This window comes from Neophocaena asiaeorientalis, unplaced genomic scaffold, assembly GCF_003031525.2.
Source record: "Neophocaena asiaeorientalis asiaeorientalis breed wild unplaced genomic scaffold, Neophocaena_asiaeorientalis_V1.1 scaffold236, whole genome shotgun sequence".
Taxonomy (NCBI): Eukaryota; Metazoa; Chordata; class Mammalia; order Artiodactyla; family Phocoenidae; genus Neophocaena; species Neophocaena asiaeorientalis.
The window spans coordinates 1027294-1043010 of NW_020173418.1; the positions used below are offsets into that span (position 1 = coordinate 1027294).

Consider the following 15717-nt stretch of genomic DNA (forward strand, 5'->3'; position numbering starts at 1 on the left):
AGGGAGGGAGGGAGGGAGGGAGGAAGGAAGGAAACAAAACTCATAGAGAATAGCTTGGTGGTGTGAGAGGCAGGGAGTGAGAGAACTGGGTAAAGGTGGTCAAAAGGTACAAACTCCCAGTTACAAAATAAATAAGTCATGGGGATGTAATGTACAGCATGGTGACTACAGTAAATAACACTGTACTGCATATTTGAAGGTCGCTAAGAAAACAGATCTTAAAAGTTCTCATCACAAGAGAAAAATTTTTTTGTGACTACGTAAAGTGATGGATGTTAACTAGACATGCTGTGGTGATCGTTTCACAATATATCCAGATATCAAATCATTATATCTGAAACTAACATAATGTATGTCAATTATTTCTCAATTTTTAAAAAGTTACAGGTGGATTCAGGTGAGGTGCCCTCCCCCAGGGTCCGCCAGACACCAGCACGGCACCTCCTCACAACATCCAGGGATCACTTGCATTTTTACAATTTAATAAGTGGAACCGCATCTAAATGTTCTTTTAATTTGCATTACTTTTATTCTTATTAAAGTTGAACAAATTTTTATACAGTAACCCTTTTTTTTCTTTCTTTTGTGACTTGCCAGCTTGGTTTGTTTTCTTGTTATTTTGTCCTTTGAAATCTCGGTATTTTCCTAATCAATGTCAAGTACTCAACTATACCTCTTTATTAAAGACATTAAAACTGTGTGAAAGTTGCTACAAAAAATTTTCCCAGGTCACACTACTTGCCTTCTTATGCCACTTACTTTTTTCTTTGAAACCTCAGTTTAAAATTTTTACCATATCAACTTTTCAGCCTTTTGCCTTTGGAATTCCCTCTTTCACTTATAAATGTACCAAGTAGGAAGAACTGTGCCAGTCCCCACCAAGTAGGAAGAACTGTGCCAGCCCCAACCAGAGAAGGGAGCAGTTTCTAACGCACAGCCCCCGCCTGAGCAAACTGCTGACCCTCTGTCAGAAGTCAAACAATCGCCCGTCTGAGAAACAGTTCTGAGGCAGCAGGCAATCTCAAAGAATTAACTTAAAAGTAATATTGAGATCCATAAAAAGTTCAGTAACTGATTGATGTTAGGAATTTTTTTGTTGGACCTCAGATGCATAATAGTTCCTAGACCCTGGCCCGTTCTCACCTTGTTATGTTAAAATGATGCCATAAAGACAGGTGAACCACCTGTCCACAACAAAAGCCAGGGTCCTGCCTGTGATATACAGCAAATTCCACCTGGGCATCAATCCCCTGCCTTCTTTTGTACAAGCTGCACCTCATCTATACATATTCGCAAAAAGGCACTTTTAAAATTGTCTTTATAAAAGGGATATTATGCTATCAATATACGTAATTGCCTGACTCACTTTTTTCACTGCTATTACTAAGAGGCACCCACACACTGTCACGTGCTGCTCTGAAGTGCTGTTTTGACAGACGCATACTATTCCACTGAGCGAATGAACCAGTCTGTGTGCTGTCTCCTGAAGCTCCCTATGACGGGGTGTTTCTTATTGTAAACTGTGAGGAGAACTCTTGCACATTAATATGTGCAATGGATTCTCTAGCACAGGGATTAGCAAACATTTTCTATAAAGGGCCAGGGTTGGTCATGGTTCTGTGGGTATGTAAGAGAATATCCTTATCCTTAGGAAATACACACAGGCACTGGGGGATGAAGGGCCTCAAATTGATGTAAAAGAGTTTTGTCATGTGTTCTTTGTATTATTTTCATTTTTGCAATTTTTGTAAGGTTGAAATTATTTAAAAAGAGTAAAAAATGGAATATCTCTCTGAAAACTTTTTGTGAACATAAGGGAAAGGGAATGAAAAACGTTGAAAACAGATGCGTCCGTGACTGCAGGTGTTTCGGTAAGCCTCACTGCTGTGACGCAGAGCAAGTTACACACCTGCGTCCACCGCAGAGTGAAACGCATCTTTCCGATCAGATCAACTGCCTTGGAAACCCCTGTTGTCTGCCCAGAGTCCTGCACTCCTAAAGAAAACTTCTGACAGACCTATCGGAGATCTGGGCCAGGGACCACGCGTCCTCAGGCAAATCAGCCCTCAGAAGTGATCATTTTCGTTCTATAATCAAATGCTTCAGACCACTGCAGAATGGTGGGCTTTGTTTAATATATATACACTCCAAATGTTTAGCTTCAATTACTTAATAATTTTACACTTCCCAGATTTTTAGGATCTGAAGAAACCAGCTTACACAAAATAGCGAGAGGTCTTTAAAAACGCAAAACCATTTCCACCTCTGGCCCAGAAAAAAGCAGCAAAACTCCAAGAGCACTGATGTTTTTAAGTAGAACTCCTCTCTCTTGGAGACATGTACTGAATGAAGTGTTTGTTTATGACTCAGGTGAGACAGTGCTCCTGGGACTTGCTTCACAACAGCACAGTGTGGGCAGGGGTTACAGGTGAGCCCAGACCACTGTTGAGGGTTCATATACTATTCAACATTTTCCGTGCCTCTGCACATTAAGGAATCGCCCACAACGAACAGTTTAATATACATATACGTGAGATTTCAGGTTTCAGGCTGAGCCTAAATGTGTAATCACTGCCTTGTCAGTGATTGGGGGTTAGGCAGCAGCTAGTAGCTCTGCCTGCAGCCACCGGGCCCTAAGGCCACCTATTCAAAGTTCCTTCCTGAATAGTTCTAATTGTCTACATCCCCCCCCCCACCCCCGCTTTGGTAATTAAAAAGTCATCAAGAGGTAAGAGTTTTTGCAAACAAACATTTTCAGGCTACTACAAAGCTGACAGGGTGAGTACACGCATACCTCAGCGATACTGCAGGTTCAGTTACAGACCATCACAATAAAGCAAATAAAGGTTTTTGGTTTCCCAGACCATATAAAGTTATGTTTACACTATACTGTAGTCTATTAAGTGTGCAACAGCATTATTTCTTAAAAACAAGGTACAGGGCTTCCCTGGTGGCGCAGTGGTTGAGAGTCTGCCTGCCGATGCAGGGGACACGGGTTCGTGCCCCGGTCCGGGAAGATCCCACATGCCGTGGAGTGGCTGGGCCCGTGAGCCATGGCCACTGAGCCTGCGCGTGTGCTCCGCAATGGGAGAGGCCACAACAGTGAGAGGCCCGCGTACCGCAGAAAAAAAAAACAAAAAACAAAAACAATGTACAGACTTGGTCTAAATAACAGTGGCGAATACACAGAAGTGCTTAATAACTACTAGCTAGTGTTTTTATGATCATTCTCTACTATGTGATTGATTCATGCTGCTGCTGCCCCAAATGTCCCATATCCCCTTTGCCACCATTCAAACTCTGCCATGCTTTTGGGTAAACAGTAGAATATTTTTATTTAACATTGCGCACAAGAAATTCAAGACTGTATTTTTGACAGTGGTATTTGTCAAGACTGGAAATTCACTGTATTTTAGTATTGCTTTTGAGTTGGAAATAATGTGTGATAGCAGAGACGACAGGCCAAGAGTCCCATAGGAATGTCAACCAGGAGTATTTGATGACAATACTGGAGGGAAAATAATAAGGGTGCTAGAAATGTGTTTTGAAAAGCATGCCATTGTGGTAATGTAAAAGCGGCTCAGAATTACTTGGCATCGAGAGACTAAATAATGGCTATCAACTCTTCAAAAAACAAATACAATGTACATACCTTAATTAAAAAATGTTATTGCTAAAACATGCTAACCATCATCTGAGCCTGCAGCAAGTCATAGTAACATCAAAGATCACTGACCATAGATCACCATACCAAATATAAAAATAATTTAAAAGTTTAAAATATTGCAAGAATTACCAACATGTGACACAAAGACATGAAGTTAGCAAATGCTGAAGGAAAAATGGCACCGACAGACTTGCTTGATGTAGGGTTACCACAAACTTTCAATTTGTAAAAAATGTACTATCTGTGAAGTGCAAGAAAGCAAAGAGCAATTAAATGAGGTCTGCCTGTGCTTTATTCAGAGTACCATAAAATCCTGAAAGTGGGCTCCTGCTGCCCAGCACCCCAGGGGTATGAGCTGGCTGTAACTGAAACAGACAATCACCAGAGATCGGCACAAATGCTCTCTCACACCCTGTCCTGACTTGGTGGAGCTGAGTGCCGTGGGCACCTGCATGTTTAATGCCCGGCCCACACACACCTCTTGATTCTGAGGTTGGAGTCTCTGGCCCACACTTTGAGAAAACGTTTTAGGGCAGTAGTCTCCGACACAGGGTGGACCATATAATCCTTTGAAGCGATAGAAGAAAACGCTGGAGTGTCTGTATTTCTGCCTCACGAGGACGAGGAACTAAGCCTCCCTGATAGCTACACATCTTCTCCCGCCTCCTTGCCACGTCCTCAAGGAGCAGCAAGCACCAATGGCTCACAGGCACCTCATCACTGTAACTAAATGAACTGCTAGGGGCTGAATTGCATCCCCCTTCCAGGTCCCAACTCTTAGTACCTCAGACTGACTACATTTGGAGATGTACAGAGGTAATTAGTAAAATGAGGTCATAGGGTGGGTCCTAATCCAATGTGACTGGTGCCCTTTACAAGAAGGGGAGATCAGGACACGCACAGGCACAGAAGGAAGACCATGCGAAGACACAGTGGGAAAGTGGCCATCTACATGCCAAGGACAGAGGCCTCAGAAAGAACCAATGCTGCTGACACCCTGATCTTGGACTTCCAGCCTCCAGAACCCCAAGGAAATAAATATCCGCTGTTTAAGCCCCTCAGTCTGTGGTACCTTGATGCAGGAGCCCTAGCTAACATACAAGCCTTTCAAAAGGGTTCGTTCCTGCAAAGATGCCAGGCACGCAGAAAGGCAGGAGGACCTGCGGCCCCAGGCAGGCGCAGGCCCACTAGAGTTCACCAGCCTGGCCCCAAGCATGTGGCACTGGGGAGTTCTACAACTGGCACAAGGCCGCCACAACCAACCGGCAAATTCAGGGTTGCCTCCCGCGTCTTTTCAAGCTCTCTAGCTATTATGGACTGTGCGCACTTCATGCCTTATTCAGCGCGTGGACAGAGACACCCACCGGGGCACACCCACGGAGACCTTTTAGGGATGAAGTGAGCAGTCGACAATGACTGGGCCCTGAAATGCTGCGATTCCTGCTAACAAAGAAGCAGATAAAAGATGAAAAGAGAAATACTGATAAGTGTACATAATTAGCTTCTTCAAGCAACCTGAGGCATCACCTCGGGGCTGACGCCCGGACCGTGGTGCGTTGGGTGGGCGCTGCCCTCCCCCACCCCTTCCAGGGAGCTGCTGGCTGAAGGTACAGAAGGGGCAGAAGGCCAGGAAAAGGAAGGGAACCGCCCGGCTCTAAGGCCTAGAGAGCCGTGCAGGAGTGTGAAGGCGGCCTGGCCCGACCGCGGCTAGGGGACCTGGGACAGACGGCGACGCTCGTGTCCCCAGCAGGCGGAAGCTGGGCCCTCGGGGAGAGCCGGGGGTGCTGTCCAGCGGGCTGCACGCCCCCAGTCGCTGTAAAGCCAATCACAGGCTCCGGAGGCACAGAGTTCCCTAAACACACCCGCGCAAAACACAACGGGGGCTAACTCGGATGGAATTCGAGCCTTTCACGCTCGGAGTCCGCAGGAAGGGCACGCACGGCTGTGTCTCCGCACGACGAGCCGAGGCCCACAGCGCCGCAGCACCCGGGCTGCCTCTGCCCCAGTCCGGGGGGACCCCTAGGCTGAGTCACACCCCACAGGCCCTATAATACAGCACATTTTCCTGCCTGCCCTGACCTCAAGGCAGAATCAAGACAACTGAGAGTTCCAAGAGCTTCTCAAGAGCCCTTCCAGAGTCACAACCAATTCCACACAACTTGTGGGGGCAAGCCCAAAATGTGCCACTGGGGACCAGGTGATACACAGAGAACCCAGCTCAGGGTCACACAGAAGTGCAGGGCAGGAAGTCACATCTTCCATGACAGCTGCCCCAGACCTCAGCCATCCTGGCAGAGGCTTCCCGGAGTGAACTAACTCTGCTGTATCCACCTCTGGTCTACCTGGGGCCATCTGTGGCCACTGAGAGGGTCACAGCCTCTCAGTGCTTGTGTGCAAGGTCTGGCAGTGCCATGTGGAAGGATGTGTTCCCTCTTCCTGGTGGAGGGAGGGTAGGCAGTGTTGATTCTTCCCTGGCTCAGCTGGCAGTTCCAGAGGGCAGGGATCCCCCCCAGATCCCTTTCCACCCTTTGCATGAGGCTTACCTTGAAGCCAATCTTTGTTGGAGGAGGCAACTACCGAAAATGCAAATTAAAATACAAAAGAAAAACTACCTCCTATGATGATTAATTCTATGTGTCACCTTGACTATGCTATGGTATAATCCAGTTTTTGGTCAAACATTAGTCTAGATGTTGCTGTGCAGGTATTTCTTAGGTGTGATTTACATTTAAATGGGCACACTCTGAGTAAAGCCGATGACCCTCCATAGTGTGGGTGGGCCTCGTCCAAACAGTTGAAGACCTTAAGAGAAAATAACCGAGGTCCTCTTTGGATTTGAATTCTGCCCCCAGAGGGCCTTTGGACTCAAGCTGCAACATCAACTCTTCCTGGGTCTCAGACTGCCTACTCTGAATTCAGAATTGCCAGCCTCCATGGTCACGTGAGCCGATTCCTTAAAATAAATCTCTCTCTATATAAACATACCCTATTGGTTCTGTTTCTCTGGAGAATCCTGACTAATACACACACCCCCACCTCAATCAAAGCAAAGGAAGAAACCCAACTTGCACGTACAAAACCCTTATCAGCGTGGTCTCCAGGGCAGGAGCAAAACTCTACGCTCCAGAACCTGTGAAATTATCGTACACATGCACAGGTCTGCTTGATTTAACACACTTAGTTATTCCATGACCCCTGGGGACAGACAACCCCAATCAGTCAAGAGTCCAGGTGGTTTTAAAGCTCATTGGTTTTATGGAGACTGGTCCTTCCAAGCAGGATTTGTGGAAAAAGACGAAAATTCTTTAAAATGGAACAGCTTGAGTAGGTCAAGCTTTAGATAGGGATTTAAATATAATGCAAATCCTCATCACCACTTCTGACTTGGGGCGGTGTGGTTCTTCAGAGCAAAGTGTACCTTCTTCTGTGAGTATCTTCAAGGATGAATCATCGCCCACCCTCCCCCGCCACCCCAGTCCTGGCCAGGACAACACAGGCACAAGGAATGGCCATGCTAGCTCTGAACGTAAAATTCTGGCTGTCAAATCAGGTTCCGAGATGAAACTCACTGCTCTCTAGGCATTGGTTTTTCTCTCCTGTGGAACAAAATTCCCCCGAGAGAGTGAAGAACAGGGCCTGACAACCTTGGCCAGTGAAGTATCTGAGATATAAATACAAATCACAAATATGCTTGTTTCAAAAGTCACAGTAGCTATCACTGTCCATTTGTCTTATTCACAACTAAAAATTGTGAAAGCCACAGTTCAAGGCCTGTGATTTCTGTCCCCACAGCCTTGTGTGGAGGTGAGGCAGTCATGAAGTTGGATGGGGCACACCCAGGTAAACGAATGCTCAACGAGCTTCTGCTGAAGAGCACAAGTGCACACCAGGCTCAGACCAACACAAAGGTAAAAAACACATCCCTATGTTCTTGAGACCATGTTCTGAGAGGCCTTTAACACAGAAAGTTCATATAAATGCAAATCTTATCCCTGGAGTGCTCTGAAATCTTATTAGATAGCCTGAATTCAGGCCAGAGTTGCCATGTTTAAGCCCCATTCATGGTGCTACGTTCTCTACTGGCTCCTACAGAGTGTAAGCTCTGTCCCTAAGCCCCTCACTTATGGCCAAAGGGTCTCCAGATACAAAAAGAACAAATAACAAAATGGCAAATGTAAATCCTACCATATAAGTTATCTGCATTACGTGTAAATGGAATAGACAATCAAAAGGCAGACATTGATAGAATGGATTAAAAAAACATGCTGTGAGACAAATTTTAAATTCAAAGATACAAGGAGGGTGAAACGAAAAGGATGGGAAAAGATATAACGTGCAAAGAGAAACCAAAAGTGGCCAGAAGTAGCTATACTAATATTAGATAAATATTAGACAAAATAGACTTGAAAACAAAAATTGTCACTAGAAACATTATGACAAAATGGTCACTCCACCAGTGAGATGTAACAACTATTAACATAGTCACCTAATGAAACAACCTCAGAATACATGAAACCACAGAGAACATGATCTTATATGTAGAAAATCCTAAAAAACCACAAAAAAACCTGTTACAGCTAATAAATGAATTAAGCAAAGCTGCAGGATACAAAAGCAACACATAAAAATCAGCTGCATTTCTATACATTAGCAATGAATATTCCAAAAAAAATATTAAAAAAACAATTCCATTTACAATAGCATCAAAAAGAAAAAAAACTTAAGCATAAATTTAGGAACTTCCCTGGTGGTCCAGTGGTAAAGAATCTGCCTTCCAAAGCAGGGGACACAGTTTCGAGCCCTGGTTGGGGAACTAAGATCCCACATGCCGCGGGGCAGCTAAGCCTGGGCGCCACAACTATTGAGCTCGCGGGCCTCTACGAGAGAGCCCATGTGCTGCAAACTACAGAGCCCAGGGTCTCCGGAGCCCGTGAGCCGCAACTAGAGAAAGAAAACCCACATGCCACAATGAAGACCCGACGCAAACAAACAAACAAAAAAAAGAATAAATTTAACCAAGGAGATGAATGATTCATACACTAAAAATTACAAAACACAGACTTCCCTGGTGGTCCAGTGGTTAAGACTCTGCGCTCCCAATGCAGGGGGCCTGGGTTCGATCCCTGGCCAGGGAACTAGGTCCCGCATGCATGCCGCAACGAAGATCTGCATGCTGCAAATAAGACCCGGCGCAGCCAAAATAAATAAATAAAATAAATAAATTTTAAAAAATCACAAAACACTGCTGAAAGAAATTAAAGACACAAACGGAAAGATATTCCATGTTCATGAATTGGAAGACTCAATATTATTAAGATGACAATATAGGGAATTCCCTGGCAGTCCAGTGGTTAGGACTCCACACTCTCACTGCCACGGGCCTGGGTTTGATCCCTAGTCAGGGAACTAAGATCCTGCAAGCCACACGGGGCAGCCAAAAAACAAAAAGAAAATTTACAATATAATCCAAAGCCATCTACTGATTCAATGTAACCCCCTTCAAAATTCCAAAAGCATTTTTTGCAAAAATAGAAAAACCCACCTTGATTAACATGGAATCTCAAAAGACCCAGAATAGCAAAAACAATCTTGAAAAAGAACAACAAAGCTGGAGGTCTCACATTTACTGATTTCAAAACTTACTATAAAGCTACAGTAATCAAAATAGTGTGGTACTGGCATAAAGACTGACACACTGACCAATGAAACAATAAAGAGCCCAGAAATAAACCCTTGTATATATGGTCAAATGATTTTCAACAAGGGTGTCAAGACCATTCACTGAAGAAAGGACAGTCTTTTTAACAAATGGTGCTGGGAAAACTGGATATCCACATGCAAAAGAATTAAATTGGACCATCACCTTACACTATATATGCAAATTAACTCAAATGAACCAAAAAGCTAAACAGAAGAGATAAAATTATAAAACTCTTAGAAGAAAACATATGAGAAAATCTTCATGACACTGGATTTGGCAATGATTTCTTGGATATAACACCAAAAGCACTAGCAACAAAAGAAAAAGTAGATAAACTGGTCATGAAAATTAAAAACCTTTGTGCACCCAAGGACAAGAGAATGAAAAGATAACCCACAGAATGGGAGAAAATATTTGCAAATCATATATCTGATAAGGGATTGTTATCCAAAATATATAAAGAATTCCTACAACTCAACACTAAAAAAAACAAACAACACGATTAAAAAATGGACAAAGGATTTGAATAGACATTTCTGTAAAGAAGATACACAAATGGCAAATAAGTACATGAAGAGATGACTGACATCATTAAGCATTAGGGAAATGCAAATCAAAACCAGAATGAGATACTACTTCACACCCATTAGGGTGGTTATTATTTAAAAAAAAAAAAAAAAAAAAAAACCGCCAGAAAATAACAAGTGTTGGTGAGGATGCGAAGAAACTGGAACCCTTGTACATTGTTGGTACACATAAAGGCTGGTGAAGCTGCTATGGAAAACAGTATGACAACTGCTCAAAGAAATTAAACATTGAATTACCATGTTCATAGCAATGCTTAATTGGTGTCTGGAATAGTCATGTTCATAGACAGGAAGTAGAATGGTCGCTACCAAGAGCTGGAGGAATAAGGGAATGGGGAGTTAGTGTTTAAGTGGGTGCAGACACAGACATAGAAAACAAACTTATGGTTACCAAAGGGGAAGTGGGGGGAGGGATAAATTGGGAATTTGAGATTAACAGATACTATTATATATAAAATATATTAACAAGGACCTACTGTATAACACAGGGAACTATATTCAATATCTTATAATAACCTATAATGGAAAAGATCTGAAAAAGAACAGATATGTGTGTATGTGTGTGTATATATATGTGTATATATACAAAATGGAATCACTTTGCTGTACACCTGAAACACTGTACATCAACTATACTTCAAGAAAATAAAGAAATAAATAAGTGCAGAGGTTCAGTGTGGGATGAAGAAAAAGTTTAGGGGATGGATAGTGGTAATGGCTGTACAACTTAATGCTACTAAACTGTACACTTAAAATGGTTAAAATGGTAAATTTTGGGTTATTTATATTTTATTATAGTAAAAAAAAATCAGGCAAGGTGATTTCCCCAATTTATTTTTGAATCATTTTTTTTCAGATATTCCAATTTATTTTCCCCTTCATATAAATTTTAGAGTCAGTTTGTCTTTTATCTATAAAAACATCCTCCTGGGCTTCCCTGGTGGCGCAAGTGGTTGGGAGTCCGCCTGCCGATACAGGGTACACGGGTTCGTGCCCCGGTCCGGAGGATCCCACATGCCGCGGAGCGGCTGGGTCCGTGAGCCATGGCCGCTGGGCCTGCGCGTCCGGAGCCTGTGCTCCGCAACGGGAGAGGCCACAACACTGAAAGGCCCGCATACCACACACACACACAAAAAAAAACATCCTCCTGAGACTTCTAATAAACAAAAATATCTTATGACCCAGCAAGAACACTTCTAGATTTCTATCCAAAAGACATTATAACATATGCCCACGTAAAGACTTGTACATGAGTCTTCATAGCAGCAGTTATTCATAACAGGCAAAAAATGGATCTAATGAATGGTTAAACAAAACGTGATATATCCCTACAATGGAATACAATGCAACAAAAAGGAATGAAATGCTGGTACATACTAGAACAGGGATAAACTCCAAAAACATTATGCTAAGTGAAGGAAGCCACACATAAAGCCCACAAATTGTACACTTTCGTTTATGTTAAATGTCCAGAAATGGCAAATCTATAAAAGAAAGCAAATTAGTGATTAGCTGGAATAGGGCCTACGAATGGGGATTAACTGTGAAAGGTCATGAGCGATCTTACTGGGGTGAGATCCGTATGTTCCAAAACTGGGTTATGGTGCTGCTGCCCAACTCCGTAAATCTACTAAAAATCTCTACCCACTTGAAGTAGGTAAATTTTATAGTATGTACATTATACATCAATAAAGTTAAAATATTTTTTTGCTGCAGTATTTGATTGGAATTGTATTAAATCTATAGATCAATTTGGAGAGAACTGACATCTTTACTATGTTGAGTGTTCCAACCCATGACCACAATGTGCCTCTCCATTTATTTACATGATCTATGATTCATTCATCAGCATTTTGTAGTTTTCAGCATATAGATCCTGCATGTGGTTTATTAAATTTATATGTAAGTATTTGATTTTTTGAAGCTGCTGAAAGTGGTATTTTTTAAAATTTCACTTTCTAATTGCACATTGCTTGTATATAGAATAAGACTGACTTACATATGTTGACTGCATTTTGTGACCTTGTTAAACTTCACCTACTAGTTCTAATAGTTTTTTCATAGATTCCTTGGATTTTCTATGTAGATACCATCTGCAAAAAGGGACAATTTTATTTTCTCTTTCCAATCTGCCTTTTATTTATTTTTCTGACCTTAGTGCCCTGGCTAAAATAAAGTTTTTAAATTACATAGATGTGGATAACCCATGCTATACTTATTTTGGTTGCAAAAACAATGAGTAGCTAGGACTGGTTAGTTATATAAAAGCTTTAGAAAACATAGCACGAATAGTAACAGCCCCTTACAGTACATTTCCTCGATATATTACACCTCATTGGATCTTCATCACAACCTAATAGGTGCTTTTCCCATGACACCAAAGAAGAAAAATGGTCGAAGGTAGTCCAAGCAACATACCCACCGGGGCTCAGGTGAACATACAGCAGACATCAACAACAGTCAAAGCAGTAGATTTGCCAAGACCCAACTTGATCACACCTGCCAAAATGTATCTTTCTTCCCACTGGCTAGTGGGCAACCCCAGGCACTGACTGAGCTGACCCCTCTATAAACCGGTGCTAGTGAAACGCAGATCAAAAGCCAGGACTCAGACTGTCACACAGACTGAGGGAACACTGGCCCACCTGGGGAGTGGAGGCAGGTGCTCCTGGAGTGGTACCTGAGCAAGCACAGTGCCTTCAAAAAATCGCCGGTAAGTGATTCAATAGGTGTGTGAGGGTCAGGTCCTAGGGTCTAACATTTTGCAGAAGGCATTACTGACAGCTTCTTTCTAATTTCTTTTTATTTTGCGGTACGCGGGCCTCTCACTGTTGTGGCCTCTCCCGCTGCGGAGCACAGGCTCCAGACGCGCAGGCTCAGCGGCCTTGGCTCACGGGCGCAGCCGCTCCGCGGCATGTGGGATCTTCCCGGACCAGGGCACGAACCCGTGGTCCCCTGCATCGGCAGGCGGACTCTCAACCACTGCGCCACCAGGGAAGCCCGTGCTTCTTTCTAATTTTTAACTTATGCGTGTGCAGTCAGACGGCTGGATTCTAAGTCTGGCTCTGCCACTTACCAGGCATGTAACTTTAGGCACATACTTCACCTCTTGGTCAGTTCCTCATCCATAAAGCGGGAGTAATAATTGCACCCACCTCTGAGGGTCGTGAGAATAATTAGTATGTAGAGCACTCAGGAGTTAGCGAACTACAGCCCGTGGTCTGCTTCTACAAGCAAAGTCCTACTGGGGCACAGCCATACTCATTCATTACAGACTGTCTGTGCCGACTTCTGCTGCAACAGTGCAACTGGGGAGGCTGTGACAGAGACCACACGGCCTGCAAAGCTGTAAGTAGCCGCTATCTGGACCTTTACAGGAAAAGTAGCCCTGGCTTAGAACGATGCTGGAGCAAAGTAAGTACTCAAGGAATGTTAGCTATTATTTAGACCCTAATTTACTTCCAGAACGATAAACTTGAGTATATACATAAAGATATACACACAAGCATTGACTATGGGGGTGACAAACGTAAAATAACAATGTCAATTAACAGGTGGTTGATTAAATAAATTGTGATGCAGCTACACTATGTACAGCCATTAAAAGGAATGAAGGCTACCCATGTGTATATATACTGTATGTGCCAACATGTTAAGATTTCCAACATCTTTAAATAATCCGAGATCATTAAGTGAAAAGGTATGATGCTACATGCAGTATAATCTCATTATGTTACAAAAAGAACACACACAAACAAAACCTATGTGTATGCACAGAAAAGGGTACATACCAAGATAGAAGTACTGAGGGAATTTCACTTTTAGTATATGTAGCTGAGTACTGTTTGAATTTTTTAATAAGCTGAAGGTCTGTAATTTTTCTCATGACTCAGAAGTGTTATTTGAATGGCTCAGGTTGTACCCTATGGTACAAGTTCTAAACTTTAATGTCTTTACCCCAGGGACAAACTAGAGTATGGATGAATCGCAAACGCATTATGCTAAGTGAACTAACCAGACTCAAAAACCACATATGACATTCTGGAAAAAGCAAAACTGTAGGAATGGAGAACAGATCAGGGGTCAGGAGTTGGGAATGGGGTTGCCTACAAAGGGACAGGAAGGAGTTCAGCGGCGCGATAAAACTGTTCTGTATCTTGACTGTGGTGGGAGTCACACTACACTAAGCATTTGTTAAAACTCACTGAACTGTACCCCACAAAGTGAATCTTACTATGTGTAAACTTAAAAATAAATTTAAGTAAACACACATACAAAACAAAAACACTTGGGGGTTAACTCTTCTTTGGGCGACCTATGAGCACACAAATGTATGTATTAATACAGGAAATGTCTGCCACCACATTTCCCTGGTTCGCCTCTGGCACAGAGATGATGCCGGCTGCGCGAAGGCAGCGTTGGCACCACCTTCCTAACTGAATTCCCACAAACGCAAACCTGCCGTGGCCCTGAATGTTTTCTTCGGGCTCCGTGCGTGTAGATCTGCGCTTTACTCGGAAAACCTCGAAGGGCCTTCAGGGAGAAGGGAAGGCAGGCACCGGCGCGCACCGTCACAGGCCGGCGCCCCAGCCGAGCGGCCCGGGCAGGATCTTCCAGCACGAGCCCCGAGCCGCTGCAGCCGCTGGTGAGCTGTCATGAACAGCAACCTGAGCTAGGCAAGGGGAATCACTGCTGATTCAATCACGGATCATTGACGGAATCACGTCGATAACAGCCAAGAAATACCACCCGGCTCACCAGCTTCGGCCAAGCACTGTGCGGCGAGGCGCACAGCACCCTCCTCTCCTGTAAAGGGAAACTCCCAGGTCTCCCACAGAAGCGCAGACCGTCCAACACGGGGCTTCATAAGCAACGCTATCCTTCCGTTCAGACCTGACACTATAGTGGACGTGGTCCGGACACCTCTCTCGGCTTAGAAAACGCTCCTTAAGCCCCATTGCCAAATTACTCTTCCGCCCTTTTCTCCCGCCCACCAAGCACTGAGAATTAGGAGCACGCATTTCAGGCTTGAAATAGACAATTTAGTCTGGCTATACTGAACCGCGCTGCCCAAGTAACAATCTCGGCTCCTTAACAAAGCCCCAAACTCCTCTCTCCAAGAATCTGCAAAATGGTCTCGCTCGGCCAGAGTCTCCCTCCTTCCCTCAGAGAGGGGCACAATGCACGACCTCAGCGCAAACCGCCTGCTCCTAGCTTTCCAACAATAACTGCAAAACCCCAATGTACCCCGTCCCCACTGGAGTTTCGCCACGTGCCGGGGGCGCTGGGGCAGGGGTCCGCGACTCCCGGGCCGGAGCGCGGTGGCCAGGGCCATCCTGGGAGGCGGCGCAGCCGGGGAGGCCGCGCGGCCGAGGTCCAAGTCCCGGCCGCTCGTGGGGCCCCGGCCCGGCACCGCCGCCTTCCAGCTCCCTCCCGGCCAGGTTTCGAGCGAGGTCCGGATCCCACCTGGGCGGCGGGGTGGGGCGGAAGCGGCAGCGTTCCTCACCTTGGTCCGCGGCGGCGGCTCTGGGGTCCCGGGCGGGCCCTGGGAGTTTCCCGGCCGAATGAGTCACCGAGGCGGGTCGGGAATGCTCCAGGAAACACCCGGCCTCCTCCCCTTCCTCCCGGGGCGGGGGCTCTCCCGGCTCGGCCCCTTCCTCCCAGCGCTCCTCCCTCCGCGCTCCTTCTCCAGCCCAGTCCATCCGCTCTTCCATGCCTAGCTCCCTCCCCCGACCCCGCAGTCCGGCAGTATGCCGGGCCGC

General features: G+C 44.8%; 1 protein-coding gene across 2 annotated transcripts in view; it reads right to left on the bottom strand.

The window, feature by feature from the left end:
* Positions 1–15562, bottom strand: part of CYFIP1 (cytoplasmic FMR1 interacting protein 1) — a 94216-nt gene extending 78654 nt beyond the window's left edge. For both annotated transcript variants that reach the window (XM_024747278.1, XM_024747277.1), the window contains exon 1: positions 15462–15562. The gene's annotated coding sequence lies outside the window, so the exon portion shown is untranslated. The remainder of the gene's footprint in view (positions 1–15461) is intronic.
* Between the last annotated feature and the right edge of the window lie 155 nt (positions 15563–15717).